Here is a 21480-nt window from a genome sequence, read left to right on the forward strand (position 1 = left end):
TCTAGCAGGCTCTGGCGCCGGCCGACGGGTCTGCCGGGCTCGGGCGCTGACCGAACGGTCTACTGGGCTCGGGCGCCGGACGGCGGGTCTACCGGGCTCGAGGGCCGGCCGACGGGTCCACCGGGCTCGGGCGCCGGCCGACGGGCCTGCCGGGCTCGGGCGCTGGCCGACGGGTCTGCCGGGCTCGGGCGCCGGCCGACGGGTCTACCGGGCTCGGGCGCCGGCCGACGGGTCTGCCGGGCTCGGGCGCTGACCGAACGGTCTACCGGGCTCGGGCGCCCGCCGAAGGGTCTGCTGGGTTCGGGCGCCGGCCGCCACGTCTACCGGGCTCCGGCGCCGTTTGACAGGTCTACCGGGCTCGGGCGCCGGCCGACGGGTCTACCGGGCTCGGGCGCCGGCCGAACGGTCTACCGGGCTCCGGCGCCGGCCGACGGGTCTACGGGGCTCGGGCGCCGGCCGCCACGTCTACCGGGCTCGGGCACCGGCCGCCACGTCTACCGGTACTGCTCATCAAACACGTGTGAAGTCTGTAGGAAAGCATTCATCTCCCTCTACTAGCAGGTCAGATGAGGAGATAACACACATAACTTCCCATCAGTTTGCTGGGATGCTGGCAGACTATTGTGGATTTAAAGATTACAACCCCTGCAACAACTTGTGTGCATGTATCTCAGGGGGGCAGGAGCACCAAGAACGGGTCTTTCTTGCCCTGTCGTCAAGGACATAACGAAGCAGCAATGCTAAACCTTGCAAGCAGGGCAGCCAACAACTGTGGCAGCACTGCGAACTGAACTCTGCAGATCTAGTAGCATCTAAATGTCAGGTTCCCAAGGGAGCTCTGCCTCCTCTGTGCACAGCGTGGACGGTGCCACAGCACTGCCTGCGCACCCCATCATGCTAGATCACTATTTCTACTGCCCGACAGAGAGCAAGCTGGAGGGCAGCTTTCCACGGAAGATTAAGGATTACCTCCTTACTTACACTGCTGAAAGCAGCATGGGGGGCCTGGTCCCCACGCACAGCCTGTCTGATACTCCCACACTTGGCAAGCCACAGTTCTCACAAGGAGGCCAGGTCACCCACGGTGCGCCCACCACTCCTTAGGCACCCAACCTGGTGCCCTGATGTCCACGTTGTAAAACCATGTAGTGGACAGCTGCAGCGGAAACCGGTGACCGCTTCAGTCCATGCATGCAATGCCGTGACAGAACATCATGCTTACTGAGGAAAAAAGGGACTAGACTTGGATTTGGGAGATGGCAGTAAGATTTGCTAGAAGAATGAGTGGTTCAAAGCATGAACTTATGAGTGTCTCTGCATTTCCTGACTTGCAAGAGTTAACAGCTGTACAGGAAAAGCCTTGCAAACAGGCAAGGAGGCCAAAGAGCACAAGGCAGGCTGGTCTGGTCTTTCCGCCCCCCCCGCCCCTCCCCCCCCCTTTTTTTTTTCTTGTGAGCAAGAGAGGAAGAAAAGGAAGAAGAGGAGGTAGAAGCAATCATTCTTTAACAACAAAGCAATGTTTGCAAGTCTTCCCTGTTGTACTGCGAATTAACAGCTATGCAACTTCAGAAACATACAAGGTCCCAACAGATACTTCCAATGCAAATTTTTCAGGAGTGCTTCTGAAGTATCAGCTAATCCAAGCCACAAGGACACTTACCTTAAAAAAGCTAGATTGTAAAGTATAAACTGCTTAAACCTTTTGCATTGGTCAGTACTGCTATACAGTTGGCTAAAACAAGGTGGAAGGACTTTTAAGAGGTTATGTTTCAAGCCTCATAGAAAATACAGTTTCTCAGAAGTGCGCTATGTCACACTAATATAGATATTAACAGATGTTGCACAACAGCATGCCTCATGACTAGTTCAGTGTCCTCTAAACACACATCCTGGCTTCCTGCCACAGGGAGTTTGCCCTTACACCAGAAGCTCAGTACTTTTCCCCTTCTTAAGGCCAGGTCCAACAATATTTACTTTTACCTTAAGGGTTTTGTAGGCAGTTCTCATGGTTGTTACTCTATGGTTTGCATGACATCCACCCAGTTTACAAAGATGACAAACAGGCCTTCTGCAGATTTCACAGTACATGTTTACCCTCTCCATTTCATGTTCTGGACACATCAAAATCTGAAAAAAAAAGAGAGCAGAGAGAATGCAGGTGTACTTCCAAAAACTGAGGTGGCCAACAAACCATCAAAACGCTAAATCACCCCACAGCAGCATCTGATTTCATCAGTGGATTTTTTATATTCAGTTTATCTTCCACCTTTTATATTTGTCTATGCCAATGAAAGCCAGCAGATGAACACACACAGTTTCACGAGGTTCACAGTGAGTAAACCTGTAGCGATGTCTGTGTACACATCATGTAGCCTCCATACTGCAATCAACCATTTTGCTAATCCCTGAAGTTGTTTGCGTGCCTCAAGCTCCCTACACTCCTGTTCAGAGCTGTGAATGCAATATATAACACAGCCACGCTGCCAAATTTAACTGTGTCCATGCCAGCATCTCTTGAAACAACTACGAACTGTCTTAAGGCAGGAGTTGACATAATACTGTAATGATTTAAATTTAAGCTAGACTCTGATCAGCCACATAGCCATTGCTCTTGGAGCAACAGATGAAATGCAGCCACACCACCAGTCACAGTCATTTTAAAGATAAAAGGCTCCAGTGTTTCATTTTTTCTGTCTGACTCCAATTACAAGTTGTTCATGCTGAGCGTTAATTCCAGTACCAGCTTAAACAGCATTGCGAAAAAGCTGGTGTTTGCTAAAAGTAATCTTTCAAAAATTGAACACGTTGAAGTAACTGCTCGAAGAGGCAAAAAAAGTGCTGCTCAACTCCAAGCTCAAGCAACAGATAAAACCGTCTAAAAGGGGGTGGGTGGGGGTGGGTGGGTGTGCTTGTGCACATGTGTGCGTGTGTGTTTTAAAAAAAAAGAAATGCTTTGCCTCATTCCAGAGCACTGAAAGACATTTGGGTCCATCTACTCCATGTTACCAAAGAGAAGCTCTTGAGAAAGCTTTTCAGTGTCATGTCAAGGAGGAGAACACGACATCAGTGCCAACAGTCAAGCTTTAAAAGCATCATCTTTTAACACACGCACACACATACAAGAAAGGACAGGAAAGGGCTCAAAAATAGAAGTGAGTAGCATAAATATGGACACACTAAGCTAAAATTGCAAACCATCTCTGAAACCAACTCTCAAGCCCCAAATGTTATCTTAGTCTATGGTGAAAAGCCCAAAGACACCAGTCTCGCTAGCACCTTGGTGCATAAGACTGTCATTCAGCAGAATATGCAATAAGCTATCCCATTGTCATTGGCTGCTGGATTCGGGGGGAGGTGCGAGGAGGGAAGGAAACTTTCAGGAGAATCATCTGTGCAGGCAGACATGTTCAAAACTTGCAGTCATGCTGTCAGCAAGAACAAAAGCTTATGGTTCACTCCATGAATAACAGCAATAGTCAAAAAAGGAACAACGGTCCCAAAAAGCAACTGCCATTGCACAGATATGTCTGAAGCTATATGCAAATGCTGCAACCCAAATTCTCTAAGATACGGTATACTTACCTTGGGTCTGAAGTTGGTGGTTGGTCCTACATGTTTATGTTGGGCTTTCACAGTTCCCCAAGGATGGTGTATTTTGAAACATTCGTTGCAATAGCTTGCCCTGCAGTCCATGCAGCTCTTTGTGGACTCTTGAGGTGGAGGTTTGCAGAAATCGCGCATAATAGCAACGGCTGCCCTGGCTGCCTGTCTGTATCTTTCCACAATGGTTTCCAAAGTAAAGTTGCGAAATAAGCCATTGATGCCACGTTCTCCGAGATCAGTATCCCGCTGGCAACCCGGACAAGGAAACAGACTCGATCTAGGAGTCAGCGAATTACGTTTTCTGCCTGTGTAGACACCAAATCCTGATTTAGGAGGAGTGTAAACAGAAGAGGTTTAGATTTTAAAGGGAGAAGCACAGGAATTTATGAACCAATTTCAAACTATCGTAGCACATCATCCAAACCAGTACAATACCAATTCATATGCACTCTGCCAAGCCAAAGAGAATACATTTGCCATGACAAGGTAGTGTAATGTCTGAGTTCAGGGGGCATTACAAACTACTACTCTAAAACTTAATTCTATGGTAAGGTTAATTTAGCTATTCCAATCCTATCTTCTTCGTCTAGTTTTGCATGCACTCAAGCCGCAGCCTTTCAAAAGACTAAACACAAAACCTTCCGGAAACCAGTTGGTTTTAGGCTAACTGGCTGCCCACATAGAGAGCAACAGCTTCGTAACACGCTGAAGTGTAAGATGTCTATTCCCAGAGTGAGACTGGTTATTCCCAGACAAATATAGCCAACTTGGAGCTCCCTGAAGTTTGCTTTGGCCGAGTCAAACTTATCTGGCTTACCCCAAGAGGCATCATAAAAATATAAAGAGGAAAACAAGAGAACTAGATATCACCAGTACGAAATCTCAGCCAAATCATTCAGTCAAAATACGTAGAGGCTGACTTGGCCCTTGCTGAACGGCCTTGATAAAGGAGGGCTGCTAAGTAAGCCCCGCACACCAAAGGGGATGCTGAGACGGTTATGTCTGAGAGATTCCTCTACCTTGAACTGGGGAACCACAGATCTGCATGGTTACACAAGGGTACAGCTTATCTCTTTTCATTTCAAAAGGGGACAGTAGAGAAGCTGCACTCCTACGAAACAGCTATGCACAAATTTCCCCTCTTCTCCAAAATAAAGTGATCCAAGGCTCAAGTAAAGTCGCAAGCCTAGGGATTCTTTGGAGCCTGTTCCAGGGGATGGCTCACACAGACCCAAAAACTATTTACAGGGTAACATTCTTGAGGCTATCAAACAGAGAGTGCATCCCCATGTCTCACTCATGAACCCACAGGGCACAACTATCAAAATTAGTCCTTTATGTATTACTGAAGCAGGTTAAGCCAGTGTTTAGGCTTAACATGTATCCTCTCAGCCTCCCCTTACAAAGAAATAAAAAACCATTCTCTCGAGCTGGAGCATGGTTTTAAGATCCCCTTGAGATGACTGCATGTTGGTATAACTAATTTGTAAATAGAGGTATGACTTCAAGCTGAATTCTTAGTGTTGAAATTGGTTCTTCTTCAGAAAGTGAAATTTGGTCCCATCTGTATTTAGTGAGGATCTTCCCATCAGAAATGTTGATGCTTCATTTCTTTTTGAAGTGTCCTTTGATGCTATCCAAAAGACACTTGCCTTGTGTCACTCTTCTGTGGGTGCTTCACCCAACAATCCAAAACCTCCCTACCTCTCACGCCCTTTCCAGTCTCTTTAAAAAAAACAAACCAACACTCCTGTAAGAAACTAGTTCCTTTAAAAATCTTCAAAATGTACCCCATGGTAGTTATGCATCACTATCAGCTAAGAAGCCACAACCAGAGCATGAATAAATGTCAGTCTCAAACTCAGCTGGTCTCATGCTTTTCTGTAGGTTCTGAGCAGAACAGCTAGACTGCATTAACAGAACAGTATGGGTGACATCTAGTAGCATCTAAATGTCAGGTTCCCAAGGGAGCTCTGCCTCCTCTGTGCACAGCGTGGACGGTGCCACAGCACTGCCTGCGCACCCCATCATGCTAGATCACTATTTCTACTGCCCGACAGAGAGCAAGCTGGAGGGCAGCTTTCCACGGAAGATTAAGGATTACCTCCTTACTTACACTGCTGAAAGCAGCATGGGGGGCCTGGTCCCCACGCACAGCCTGTCTGATACTCCCACACTTGGCAAGCCACAGTTCTCACAAGGAGGCCAGGTCACCCACGGTGCGCCCACCACTCCTTAGGCACCCAACCTGGTGCCCTGATGTCCACGTTGTAAAACCATGTAGTGGACAGCTGCAGCGGAAACCGGTGACCGCTTCAGTCCATGCATGCAATGCCGTGACAGAACATCATGCTTACTGAGGAAAAAAGGGACTAGACTTGGATTTGGGAGACGGCAGTCACCAGTGGGCTCTCTTCATTCAAACTTCACATAACGCTGCAGGTAGAGAGAGCTGAGAAAGCAGCTGAAATGTATGCAGAGCTAAACAGTGATTGTGGGGCTGTGCACCCCATATCCAGAAAACAGGACTGTAATGAAGACAACTAGTTATTTCGTTTGGGGATTCCCTCAAATGATGCAAGCCTCAACCTGCCAAGCTACAGCAAACACAGCATTTGCTTATCAAACTGATCCTGAAAGAGTACCAGTACTAACAACTCAAGAGTTGTTTAAAAGAAGTGGGTGAAATAAAATATTTGAGCTTTGAAAACTGGGAAGGGGATGATGAACGTTAGTAACATACGAAATACAAGACACAGCTTTAGGGTTTGTCTTGTGGGCGACTCTTCCAGATCACTGCGGACTGCGGTTTTAAAGTGGACAGTTACGTCAGAAGGAAGCCTAAAAGCCAAGATGAGGTTTCTTTCAAGAAGTACTTTCGATGTATCTGTGTAAAAGAACAACTCATCTGTGGATTACACAACAGCTGTAAGAATCTTTCTAGTGTGACATCACAAAGAGCATGAGGAGTGCTCCTTAAAGCTTCCAGAGCAGACCACACTGGAAGAGGCGGTTAGCACAGTCTTCTTACAGTCATCTGTCTCCCAATTCTGCAACCGTGCAATAACCATCATCTATGGAAAATGATTTATTGTAAGCGTAATGAATTGGGTAGGACAAAACCATCATTTGCAAAGTCTGCAGAGGCTCAGAAGGAAGTCGAACTACTCAATTTAGGCTGGCCGAAACCTGAGAGAACCACCTCAACAGTACCACTGACAGGCAATAAAACTGCTGAAATCTACACCTCAACATCGACGCTATTGAACATGATGCTACTGCATCTCAATGTAACTGAAATACAGGAATAAACAAATACAATGGTTACAAAGATTTACAGGACGCCACAAAGACTGATCTATTATATATGAAATAGAGTGCACTGTCCTTAAAAATATTCCCATTGTTCTTGCCACAGAATGAACAAGACTCGCACTATCCCTACGTCATCTCTTTAACTGCATCAGGAGTACCGGGAAGACATTTTACCAATGCAGACGCAATTCGGCTCAAGTCAGTCGAACACATAAAATAAGGAAAACACGCAAAAATTCCGATACGTACCTGATCTACTAATCCTGTCCATGCTAGAAGAAGAGCTTTTAATTTGAGGGCTACTCTGATTAGAGGATTCAGAGCCTCCATCAGCGAAAGAGTCTTCAAATGCAGAGAGTATTTCTTTCACACATTTGTGACAGACATTGTGCTGGCAAGGAAGGATCAGTGGATGGGTAAATAATTCCTTGCATGCTGGGCAGATGAGCTCTCTTTCGATACCCTTAATGGTAACCTTCATGACAGAAAGAGGGAAAAACAAGTGTAAGTGCAGAAAACGTGAGCCAGCAAGACTTACTGCACAGCTGTATGTCTGTATGTCACAAAAGCCCAGCTCTCTAGAATAATCGTTCTATTCTAGAATCGCACATTCTAGCTGGTTTGAGGCATTCCGCTGGTCAACGCTGCAAACAAATCTCAATTAACATTTATGAAAGCACTGACAACATTCATTTCAACTGAAATGAACACCGCCACTAGGCAAACTCGGTTCATCTTTAGGTCATGTCTGCCTTGCAGGGGAGGAAAGGAGAGGAGGGGAGTAGTCTTAATTCCACTCAAGGACCTAGTGAAACGAAAGCAACCATACTTCTTAACAATAGGAATCCATATGTTTAACTCAGCTCGCTTGCTCGCTTTTCAAGAAGGGGGGGTGGGGGAGGGAGAAAAAAGAAATTAAGTGTCAGACTGGTTAAACAACAGGCTTTCCCGCCGTGTAATCCACATTTAAGCACTGGAACTGCCTTGACTTCGTTAGGCTAATAGTTCCAGTCCGGAACATTATCTGTTTGTTTATTTATTTCCTGCACAAAGAGCCGCCCGTGGATCTGTGCAGCTCTTCAGTAATTTAATGACCCCACAGCCATCTGGCACTGCGCTCCGCTCCTGCTCTGACAGTATTGGCTTCGGCTATGTTCACTGAGGGAAGTGTTATATGGATTTTTCAAACATCATCAAGAGGAAAAGACTACTTTTTCAGAAGCATAATATATCACCTACTACTGTTGGGGTCTTTCCCATGCTGTTCTACTGGGTTTATAAAATACCTTACGAGCAGCAACTCTTTTGCGCAGCAACGTGTCTGTAAGATCCTGCCCCAAAAAATCATCAGAAATTGAGACATATTTGGGGCATCATGAGTCATAAAAGGTATACAGTCGAGGTTGGGAGCAAATTTGGGGAGTGAGTGAGACTATTTTTACTTATTACCTCGCATTTGGCACAGCTGGATGGATCATATGGCAGCTTATGCAGTCACCATGCACATTACCTTTTAAAAACTTGACAGCTACGATGTGGTTACCCTTAAAAAGCATTCCTCTCCTTTTCCTCTTCCCCCTCCCTCTGCATCTGTGCTCCTGAAACAGCTACCTGGATCTGCCAGAAGGACGGAGAAATTCAGTCAAGGTCTTGTTTGCAGGGAAAATTCCGTGTCCAAACCCCAGTATCCCTTCATGCAAATGGCAAACAGACAAGAACAAGATAGTACTCCTCTTTGATCTTCTACAAATGTACCCCTTTGATTCGTATCTAAAGACAGAATAACAGAATATTGTGCTCTAGGTACAGGGCTCTTCTCTTTTTCAGGATAGGTCTTTTTTAGTTTTTCTGCACCTAGACAACAAGTTTCTGAGGAACTTACTTGGGCACCTTCCACCGTTTGAGATTGTCTTGCACATTTTGCTTCCTGTCGTTTTGAGTTCCTCCTGTTCCTATTCCGGTCATTGCACTGTGTTTTGGCAGCTGTTTTCTGACAATCTCCTTTGCCTCAGGAGCAGCAGAGGTATGCCGGTCTTTAAAAAAAAAAAAAAACAAAAACAGTCTTACCTTCCTTGCACATTAGACTTCACGTAGGGTAGACCTCAAACAAATGCTTCTCCCATATTTTCCCCTGTCTTTCTGTGTACTTTAAAAGCATTTGTTTGGATACAGACTCAAATAAGTGGAAGAGCTGAGCATTGCATTTGCAGTGAGCTCAGTAAATGGTTTAGATCAAAGTAATCTTCTGCAAAAATATGTGCACCTTTGCTCTGGAACAATTTTTGAGTTTTATGCTATTGATCCTGGGAGAAGCACCTGAAAATCCAATGGCTAACGACATGTATGAGTGTTCATCTTGTATTGCGGCAGCCATCACGATGACAGTCTCGGGAACCTACCTGAGCTGGTGTGGTAGGACCCAATTTCTGTCAGTTGAAATGTTTTTGCTATAATTAATCCTATGTTCAGAAGCAGTCTCAAGTACGTGACATGCTGAGGAAGAACGTGCAGCTTCTTTCAGGTTCTTGTTTCCACCAGGTCGGTTCCCCGTTCGGGTTCCCTGTGTGGCGTTGCAATGGCTGTGTCAGTGTGGTGGAGGGAGGTGCGTGGGGTAGAGAGAAGGTGGGAGTAAGGGCTCTTGAACCCAGCTTCTGCAGAGCTGTTGCTGTATGTGTAAGTGCATCCACCTCCCAGAGGTGATGTGTTGTACTCAGCAGTGGTGGCGTCAGTCCACGGGAATCTGTATGAGAATTTGGCTTCTAGCCCCAGAAGCCCCATTTCTGAGCAACAGAGCTTATTGTTGTTCTGATTCAAAACAAAAGGTCATGTTGAGCAAATAAAAATATTTTCATTCAGGTTATCCTTATCTGCAAGGAAGTATTGTGGCAAAAAATCTTCCCTCCCTTTCATAGTGAGCTGAAAAATAATACCAGTTTGTTACAAATCTGCAATATAAAAACTCATGTATACACTGCATGTGGGTGAGCAGGCACTTCTTTATTGCAGTGCTGGACGCACAGGGGATCACTCCACCTAGTGTGCGTGCCTAGTTTCTCTGCTACAAAAGTTATATACAATCAAAGTATACATATTCATCATATTTCCAGGAAGCAATTAACATATTCATACGATTTCCGAGAACTTGTTAATATATGTAAAAGCTCGTGAGGCATGGGCCTTCAGGTACACAGGTGGTCGTCTAAGGTCCTCTGGTGGTCGTCCATAGTCTTCCTCATGGTGTCCTTTAGTTGAATGCCATCTTTGCTCAGGTTGGTTGCAAAATTCCATTCTTGGAATCTTCTTAAGTTTTCCTCGGTTTACTGACCAGGTCTACAACTTATCATTCTCTTGACAAGCAAATCCTGCCTATTCACAGTGCTACATTGTTCACCAGTTAGTTTATGATGAAATCACAGATAAGTCATACCTCGTTACCTTCATACAGAATATATAAAATTTAATTTTTATTAATCGCTCTCTGGATTATACTATTCTATCAATATCCATCCTTAAAATAATCAATGGTTACTTCTATTAATATCTATTGATTGGCATTCTTGATATTTGAATCAAGATGGGAAAGGTAAGGAATTTTCCAAGCAGCATCATTGGTGCATATCAGGTCACATTGTCACGGGACTCAAACCAGACTTTTCTATTCAGTTCTTCATCGTTCCATCTCATAACTGTTAGTTCCTTCATATGGAACAGCGACTCCCTGGTGAGGTTCCTATGGTTATTGTTTCTAACTGAACAATCCTAACATATGCATTTGTATTTTATTATTTTATTGATTAATCAAATTTAACCTTTCTATATGATTAATTCTTGATTATTTTTTTTAAAAATCAGAGTATTTACAAAAGTTCCCCCCTGTGAAAGTTTTGAAAATTATTTCAATACTTTCATTTTAATCAGTTAAGCAGATTATGTGCATCAAGTATAGATGCCAAACGAGTTAATCGATTCATCATCCTCCAATTTATGATATGTAGTATTACTGAGAAAACAAGACTGATCAAAATCAGTATCAGGAGAATAACGATGGGGTGGCATAACTTATTTAGGATGCCTGTAGCAGTAGGTGACCATCCAAAAAGAGTGTCCCACCATTTATGTTCTGCACCTTTTCCACCCTCTCTAAAACACAGTGTATTTCTTCCACATTGTGATGAACAGTTATTAAAGTTCTGTGTCTGTTTCCCTGACCTTTTTCAAAATTTTGATTAAATCCTGGTTGTTGTAGCAATTGTTTCACTAAAGTGAGATTCATTCCAATGGGTGCAGGCAACAGTTCCTGAGTTAATGTATAATTAGATTGCAAGAGCTGGTGAGATGTGACTGTACTTGTGATGGGATCGTGGGTAAAGTTTACCAAATTCCACCAGGACTGGAGTTTTTTCTCTAAATCAGTGGCACTATCTCAAATTATTTTCCGAATCTCGGTGGGGAGATTGCCTTCTTCACCCTCTCTTATGATTGAAGCGGCCACTGATTGCGCCCACAGTTGAGCCTGGATACAACTGAGAACCAAAGATAGGTTATCTTGGGCCACACCGAGTGCATCTACAACGAAATTCATGGTCTTCCACATTGACCTTTTCCCATTTTGGTAATATGTTTGACAACAGCCACTGGTTAGTTTCTAAAGCCAATAGGGAAGATTGCAAAGGCCGTTGTAATTTAGCCAATTCACTAGATGTAGTAGCCAATTTGTCTCCTGACATATTTTCCTAATTTGCCTTTTTAATCTCTGATTCATTCTTTCTATTTTTCCACTCGATTGAGGCCTCCAAGAGGTACGTAACTTTCAGGTCATTCCCAGAATTGTACTAATATTTTGTACTACTTCTGCAATAAAATGTGGGCCTCTATCAGAAGATATTCCAATAGGTACTCCAAATTTCAGAATTATTTCTTGTAACAACCATTAAATTATTTCCTTTGCTTGATTGGTCTGACAAGGAAAAGCTTCAGGCCATCCTGTAAAAGTATCAACCCCCACCAGAATGTATCGATACCCTTTTTGTCTGGGTAATTCTGAAAAATCAATTTGCCAATAATCTCCAGGTTGTACTCCCGATTTCAAGGTTCCCATTGGAACTTTTCTCTTTACCACTGGATTGTTTCGCAAACAAATCTCACGCTTAGCAGAAATTATTTTAGCCATTTCTAACATTCTTACAGACACCACATATCTCTTTAAAAAGGCAACTAATGCTTCTGGACCCCAATGGCACTCTTTATGTTTTGTTTGTAATATTTCTCTCATCAGAAGTGGGGGAATTATTAGCCGTCCCTGAACTGTGACCCACCGTCCTGCTAGATTCCCTTTTGTGTCTAATAACTTCCCTAGTTTCTCATCTTCCTCCAAATATTTAGGTTTCTCTTTTGGTAATGTAATGTTCTTTGTAGGGATTAATGCCATTTGTAAGGCATTCCTTTTTGCTATTCCTTTAGCTGTTCTATCAGCTAATCTGTTCCCTATAGCTCTTTTTCATATTTCCTGATTGATGTGCTTTACAGTGCATGATTGCCACTTTGATCGGTCGCTGGACTGCTTGTAACAATTTCAGTATTTCCTCTTTGTATTTGATGTTTACCCCTTGAGAGGATAATAGTCCTCTTTCTTTCTATAATATCCCATGGACATGTACTACACCAAAAGCATACTTTGAATCAGTCCAGATATTTACTTTCTTTCCTTTGCTCAGTTCTAACGCCTTCGTCAAGGCTATCAGCTCTGCCTTTTGTGCTGAGGTATTGCTGGGCAAAGCATTAGCCTCTATGACTGATCTCTCCGTTGTTACCGCACACCCAGCGTAGCGAACTCCATTCTCTGCAAAGCTGCTACCATCTGTGTACAGTTCCCAGTCAGGATCCTCCCATGGTGTGTCTTTCAGGTCTTGTCGGCTGGAATACACCTGTTCGACAGCAGCTAAACAGTCATGTTCCAGTTGTCCTTCTTCCTGCACAGAAAAACTGCAGGGTTAACTAGGTTAGTTGTTTTTAGCATCACATCATCTTGCTCCGTCAATATTATTTGATACTTCATCATCCTGCTGGGAGAAAGCCAGTGACCCCCCTTTTGTTCCAAAACAGTCACCACCATGTGTGGTACATATACCACTACTGTCCGTCCCAGAGTTAACTTTCTGGCTGCTTGTATGAGCATTATCGTTGCAGCGACTGCCCGAAGACAGGTCGGCCATCCTGTACTTACTGTGTCCAGTTGCTTGGAAAAGTACCCCACTGGTCTCTTCCAGCTTCCCATCCGTTGGGTCAGCACTCCCAGGGCCAGATGCTGCCTTTCATGGACAAACAACTGGAAATCTTTAGTTAAATCCGGAAGTCCCAAAGCAGGAGCAGGCATCAGGGCCTGTTTCAGATCTTTAAAGGCCTTCGTTGTTCTGGGCCCCATTCAAAGGGAGGTGTCCCTTTCTGGGCCTCATACAATGGCTTAGCTATTAGACCATAGTTCATGATCCATAGCCTGCACCATCCAGTCATTCCCAGAAAGGCCCTTAATTCGTGAACATTTTTCGGTTCTGGTATACTACAAATGGCGTCTTTTCGGTTTGTTCCCAACTGTCGTTGCCCTTTTGAAATTTCAAAGCCCAGATATATTACAACTTGACTTGCTGCTTGAGCCTTGTTTCTGGATACTTTGTACCCATGAAGTCCCAGAAAGTTTAAAAGGTCTATCATTACCTTTATGCAGGTTGCTCCGTCCTCGGTGGTGATCAATATATCATCCAGGTATTGCAAAAGTAGATGACCAGGTAACTCTGGATGACTTTGTTTCCACATCTCGAGCTCTTTTGCCAGTTGATTGCCGAAGATGGTCGGGCTATTCTTAAATCCTTGTGGTAGTCTGGTCCGTGTTAATTGTGTTCTTCGTCCTGTTTGTGGATTCTCCCACTCAAAGGCAAACAATTTTCTACTTTCCTTTTCCAGAGGTATGCAGAAGAAAGCATCTTTTAAATCAAGCACTGTAAACCACTGATGACTTTCCCTTAAAGTTGTCAAAAGGGTATATGGATTCGCAACTACAGGATGAATGTCTTTTACTATCTGATTTATTGCCCTTAAATCCTGAACTAATCTGTATTCACCTGAAGGCTTCCTAACTGGTAAGACTGGAGTATTATATTCAGATTCACATTCTTTCAAAATTCCACATTCCAAAAATTTATCAATTAATTTCTCAATTCCTTGTCTAGCTTCTGATTTTATTGGGTATTGTTTTATTCTTATCAGTTTGGCATGTTCCTTTAATTCAACCTTTACAGGCCGGGCTACCTTCGATCTTCCAGGTATTTCAGTGTTCCAGACCGTAGGTATCACAGCCTCATCTACTTCTTGTGGTATTTCTTGCATTTTTGCTTTTTCTTGTATCATTAATATATCCCCTGTCTTTGATTCAGGTATTTTTAAATAAATGTCCCCTTTTTCAAAAATTATTTGTGCATTTAATTTAGAAAGCAGATCTCGTCCCAACAAGGGCATCGGACATTCTGGCATATATAGAAATTCATGTGTAATTACCTTACTTCCAAATTTCAGATTAAGGAGTTTTAGGAATGGCCTTTCTTCTTGTTTCCCGGTCGCTCCAATTACACTTGCAGTTTTATTTCCCAATTTCCCTTTATAGGTGTTCAAAACAGAATATGTTGCCCCAGTATCTACTAAAAATTCTACTGCAGAGTCTCCCAGCTTAATTGTAACCAGAGGCTCAGCTGGGCTCCCCTCTGGTCCTCTTCATTCATCCAAAGTCATCATTGTCACAGCCTCCTGCTGACTTGCTTTCAATCTGGGGCAATCTCTTCTCCAATGCCCCTCTTCCCAACAGTATGCACACTGATTCATCCCTAATGACTTATTAAATCCTCTTTCCCCAAAATTCCTAAAACCTCCTCTTCCCTTGGCTTGTCCCCTTCCTCTGCCTCTCATCAAACAACTTGTTAAAAGAGCCAGCAGCCTATTTTCCCTAACTTTCCTTTCTTTCTCTTTTTACTGTTCTTCTTCTTTCTCCTGATTATTAGAGACTCTCGATGCCACTTCAAGCAGCTTATTCAGATCCCTTGAATCTTCCCCCTCCAATTTCTGAAGTTTCTTTCTTATGTCCGGGGCTGATTGCCCCATAAAGATAGAAGCCAACGGAACAGCCTGTTGCGGTTTTTCAGGGTCCAGATTAGTGTATTCCCTGGCAGCAGTTTTTTTTAACCTTTCCAGGAATAATGAGGGGGATTCATTTTTTGTCTTGTTTTACTTCATATAATTTTGACCAATTCATAGCTTTTGGCAGTGCATGCTTAGCTCCATACAGTACCCATCCTTGGTAACGAGTCAATTTCTGTCTGTGATCCACAACATCCCACTGGGGATTCCCCAAAGGGAAATTCTGTTCTATGCTTCCAGTAAGTATACCACTTGCACTTGCTGCCTCTGCCTGTGTCTTTTGCCGTCTTTAACACCATCTGTTTCTCAGTGCTGTCTGATAAGTTATCTCATACCACTTGCAAATCATTCCAGTCGGGATCCTGAGTCCTAATAACTGTTTCCACAACTCTAGCTACCCTTTCCGGATCTTCTCTGTACACTCCAGCTGCCTGTTTTCATGCCATTAAATCAACAATGGAAAACGGAACTTTCACATTATCTTTTCAACAGCTAAAGCCATCACTAAATTATCTCGACTTGTCAACTTACACTCCTTCTGCCAATCAGTTCACTGCCTTAAATAAAAGAACAAATCTACATACGGTACTTCTTTCCATTTTCCTTCCGTTCTACAAAGCAACATTAACTGCAAGATAGTATTATAATTCAAAGTCTCATTCTTTGGCCACTTTTCCTGGTCTTCTAAAACATATAAAGGCTGCCAGTGATTACAATATTCAATCATTTGGCTCCTACTCAAATCATCATGCAGCTTATTCCAATGTGCTAACAAACATTCCAAAGCTGACGTCTCATCAATAGTTAAATTCCCCACACTCTTACTCTTAAACAATTTTGTTAGTGCCATTCTATATATATATTTTTATATATATCTTTATATATATAAAAATAACAAATATAACTATTATTGACTAAATACAAATATTATCATTATATATATTTTAATAACAAATATAAACAATATCTTAACCAATGCAAATATTTGAATTTTAATACCAATGCCAAATAGCTATAGAATATCAAATATGAAATTGATTGAAAAGACAATTGTCCCTCATGCAGCTTATTCCAATGTGCTAAAAAACATCCCAAAGGTGACGTTTCTGGTGTTTTCTCATCAATAGTTAAATTCCCCACACTCTTACTCTTAAACAATTTTGTTAGCGCCATTCTATATACATATATTTTTATATATATCTTTATATATATAAAAATAACAAATATAACTATTATAGAATAAATACAAATATTATAGTTATATATATATTTTAATAACAAATATAAACAATATCTTAACCAATGCAAATATTTGAATTTTAATACCAATGCCAAATAGGTATAGAATATCAAATACGAAATTAATGCAAAAGACAATTGTCCCTCATGCAGCTTATTCCAGTGTGCTAACAAACATCCCAAAGGTGACGTTTCTGGTGTTTTCTCATCAATAGTTAAATTCCCCGCACTCTAAAACAATTTTGTTAGCGCCTTTCTATATATATATTTATATATATCTATAAATAACAAATATGATTATTATTAAATAAATACAAATATTGTAATCGTATATCAATAACAAATATAAACAATATCTTTACCAATACAAATATTTGAATTCTAATACCAATACCAAAGAGGTGTAGAATATCAAATACCAAATAAATACCAAAAGACAATTGTCGAAATACACAAATGTCCAACCCAGCAGTAGCTTTCACTTATGACTTACGGGCAGACGCCTAGGCTTCCAATACACAAACGGGTACCCTCCAAGCCCCAACCTGCAAAGCTTTCACCGCGCCTTACGGGAAGGCTACCAAATGTTGCAAATGCAACACACCAATTCTAAAATTCCGGAATCCAAAAGTTCCAAAAAAACCAAAAGTGCCTTACCTTTTTATTTCTCCAGGGAATGTTGCGAGGAGCTTTTATGGGTCGAGGAAGACAGTCCTCCTCCGAGAATCCCTCGGTGCCGGCTGGAGTCTGATCTACGCTTGATCCCTTCCAGTCTCACTCGCAAGGTCCCATCTGGGTCGCCAAAACTGTTACAAATCTGTACTATAAAAACTCACCTACACAATGTATGTAGGTGAGCAGGCACTTCTTTATTGCAGCACTGGATGCACAGGGGATCACTCCACCACGTGTGCGTGCTTAGTTTTACTGGGCTCCAGCTCCCTCCCCAGCCGGGGGAGGCCGCGGGGCCGTTTCCCTGCTTCCCCCCCATCCGGGAAACGCGGGTACCGGCTCCCCCTCAAAAACAACATCAATTGCAACAAGGTATTATAATTCAAGGTTCCATTAAAGGGCCATTTCTCCTCATCATTTTTATTAAAGTCTTTCTGCTCATGCTTCCTCCTGGCAGCTCTCCTATCTCCTTCCAGTGAGCTAAAATACAGCCTAGAGGGCTCCTTTTCAATATTCCACCACTTTGTTTACCTCCCATAATGAACATCCTGCCCGCAGGGGCTTATTCCTCAGCCTAAGAATACAACCGGATTGAATTGACAGCAATAATACCTTGTCCAAGGCAAAAGATGCAATGGCGTACTCGCCCTACAGCGAATGCACCTAAATTCAAGACAATTGTCAAAAAGGAAATAATGTACTTATGACACTCCAAACACAGCACAAACAAACAAGCAACACCAATGGCAAATCAGACAGTGCTCCACGCCAAATAAACCCGTCACTATTCTGTTCTACATTCCCCCCCCACATACCAGCGACATTCTTACTGATTCCTTATACCTTTTATATTTCCACAAAGCACCTGCTTCCTTGACACTCACTATGCCAAAAATCATCTCGTCCCCAAACCGTACTCAAACGTTCTGTTTACAACCAAAACATTCAAAAACATATTCGGTTGCATGAAAAATCCTGATATCCGTGTATAGGACAATAAGGGTTAACAATCAGTTCGATTAACACAGTCTGTCATATGCTTCGTCCGTCTCCGGCCGCTCTCCTCGCGGAGAACACGGAACCGTGGATCAGGACTCCGCACTCGCCCCGCAGTCCGACTGCGTCTCACTCACTCAAACACTCACCCAACTTACAACAACTTACAACAACATTAAGCACTTTTCACAGAATACACAGTACCGGGCACAAAACTTCTTAAGTGTATAGATTGTAATGACTATCATAAAATGCCAATTATAGCCACAATAATATAAATTTCAATTCCCATGGGTTATAATAGTTGATCCAAATGATAGCAACCCCGCGTACTTCCCTTAATCAGGGATTCCCGCATTCCGGTAGCTATCCCATACTCCCCGCAATTTCAGCGGAGAGCACCCCCCCCTTGCGCGTACTTCCCTATCCAGGGATTCCTGCGCCCTCACTACTGGATTCGAATCCCTCCTGGGGCGAGCACCAACACTCTTTACCTCCCGTAGGACGTCTCCTCACGACTTACAGGTTCCCCTCCCTTAACACACCGGGTCCGCTGATGGTCCTTGTCTGTCCCTGCAGTGATCGGCCGAGCGAGGGAGGTCCTCCGAGAAATCTCGGGGCGCGCCAAGGGTGTCCCCCTCTCAGCTGGTCCCGCAGCCAGGCAGAGAGGGTCCCATCTGGGGTGCCAAAATTGACACGCGGAAGCAAACTTCACAACTCACACAGAGTTATAAAGGAGGCATGTTTATTGCGGCGCCGGGTGCAAGGGGATTTCTCCTCCTAACATGCACACAGGGTTAAAATCATGACAGGTATTTAAAACAGTTAACAAAGTTAGTTTAGCCTACTGGTGCTACCCCTTAATTAACTATTGGTTAATACTTTTCTTACTTCATCTTAAAGTTACAGTTCTCTTTTAATTCACCACGCATGCTCAGAGAGTAGGGGGCTAAATTGGGTTGGGGCTTCTCTAGCTAGGAGGTATGTTTTTTAGTATTAAAATGAGATTATAATGAGACAAGTTAACTCTAGGGCACTATTTTGGCAGTCTTTTCTATTTTTCTACGATTCGTCCTTGCGCTAATCATTACTGCCAGTTAGCAGAGAGTCAGTGAAGACAGTCTTTATCAGCAGAGAGTCAGTGAAGACAGTCTTTATCTCTAATATGTCTAAGTACCGGGTGCAGTTGTTACAAAGTATCTTCTCTACATTTTTCTTTCTTACTTTTAACCCTTGTTTCTCAAGATGCCCTGTAACAGAAGCAGCCCTTTGGCGAGGCAGCCAGGACAGACGGTTCCCTGCAGGACTCACGGACACGGCCCCACGCAGAAAGCAGCACGGAGCCCCCGGGACGAGGACAGACCTTGGGGGCCAGCACAGGGATGCCCACACACAACAACAAGGGCTGCAACGCCTTCGTCTTGAACACGACCAGGGTCCCCTCCGGTGGGGACAGGGCTCGGTGAAAAGCCCTTCAAAGCCTCAAGACAATCGCGCCCTTCCTCAGGTCCCACCGCGCTCAGCTCTGGAGCCAGGCTTTGCCTCACTGCCCAGCAAAATCACCCCAAATCACCCCAAGAATGGCGAGGGAGGGAGCTGCAGGCCAGGCAGGGACCCTCCTCCCCTTTTCTGGCTGCACCTTGGGCAGACACATGACCAGGAAGGGGGGAAAAAATAATTAAAAAAAAAAATCACTTCAACAGCCAGAAAGTGCCTGGAAACTTCGTCCCTCTTTATTGCCCATTTCCCATCCCAGCTCCACAACCTGGGGCCAATGCAGCCAACGGCGCCTTCGGGAAGCAGCCTCCCCTTTCCGGCTCTGGCTTGCAGAAGGTGCAGGGTGAGGTCCCCGTCAGGGCAGTCCCCCAGTGCCGGGGGTGGGGCAGGACAAGCCCCTTCCTTAGGGCAGTCCCAGTAAAGCCGCTGGGGCAGTGGGAGCCGCTCGGGACCCCGGGCAGGCACAGTCCCGTTGGCGTCAGCACGGCACAGCGCAGCTCCCACTGCCGCTGCTGCTCGGCGTCTCGCCTCGCACGTTTAATTAACGTAAGGATACAGGCCAGGAGAGATCTTTGGCCTCCAGTTCACGGCAGAGCTGTCCCAGCTCCCCCAGGCCACACACTGTTCACATAGCGGGAGCGAGAGGCCTCTGTTCCTACCACGATGTCCTTGGTAGTGCCAAATCCTTGCTTTCTGCCCCTTAGAAGATGTTCCCTTTTCAAGAGCTTTCCAGCCCCTGGGACCCCTCCCAGGAATTTCCTGGCGTCTTCTGGACTCCCCCGTAGGGAGCAAAAACCATAGAATCACTCCATTCGGTACAGAGTTTTCACTAGCAATTAGTCAAGGCCATTTTCTTTAGACCTACTAATTATTTCTCAAAATATGTCTCCCAAACGTGGTAAGTTCCAATAAAGGGAGATAAACTCATGGGTCAAGAGAAAGACTGTATAATAAGTGAAGCCAAGCTGTGTGTACAAGCAAAGCCAAACGAGGAGCTCATTCCCCACTTCCCTTGGGAAGCAGATGTCCAGACACTTCCTGCAAAGATGTGTGCCCTCCACAATGGCAGGCAGCCCAAGTCATAGCTAATGCTCAGATAAACAGTGGCCGGCTCCCTTTCTGACTACTAGGTCTGGTCTTCAGCTGCCTCCACATCAGGTGGCACGGGTATGGGCCGGCATCCAAAAAGTGCCACAGATGTCCTTGCAGAGCAATGGTTACCTGCCTCCTCTTCGACTGGGCTGGGAAACAAAGGTGGTTTCCAGCAAAGGTCCACCCACGTCTTTCCCAGACCTTGTCCTGCCAAGCTGTTTTCCAGCTGGTCAGCCCCCGGCTCACTCGGGAGCACGGGGTTGTTCCTCCCCAGGGCCGGACTTGGCACGTCCCTTTGGTGACCCCCAAGCTGTTCCTCTGCCCATTTCTCAGGTCCCCCTGGCTGGCAGCACCCCCACCTGGTGGATAAGCCCTGCACCCTGTGCCTGTGTTGCCTGTTGTGACTTTGGACCTTGTACCGTTTGTGTCTTTGTGTGTCTGTCTCTTGCCCCACTGTGCCTGGGCACCCCACACCTTGCTGCGGGTGGCTCTGTCCCATCCCCCCATTTGGAAAATGAAACCCAGAGCTCTGTGGGAAGCAGAGATGCAGAAGAGTCCAAGCCTCAGCTTTTCTGTCTCAAATGTAGAAGGAGGGTCTGGAGAAGCACTGAGAGAAATCTACAGTTCTGTTTTTGCAGCCTCCACTAGCGCTGGGATGTTTGCTCCTCCTCTACTTGCAGCAAGGGGCAAGAATGTAAAGTGACAGGGTGTTCTGCAAGATGACAGCGAGCAAACATGAGTGACCCTGTCAGGAAGGAAAAGCTTGAGGCTGCAGAATCAAGAGCTGCTGCACCGGTGATGGGAGTGTGGGGACTGCGTCCCCTCCCTTATGCCGTCTCCTCCCAAATGCAAAGCCTCCTCTTCCTAGACATTCAAGCCAAGGAG

Source organism: Gavia stellata, unplaced genomic scaffold (genome assembly GCF_030936135.1).
Source record: "Gavia stellata isolate bGavSte3 unplaced genomic scaffold, bGavSte3.hap2 HAP2_SCAFFOLD_179, whole genome shotgun sequence".
NCBI lineage: Eukaryota > Metazoa > Chordata > Aves > Gaviiformes > Gaviidae > Gavia > Gavia stellata.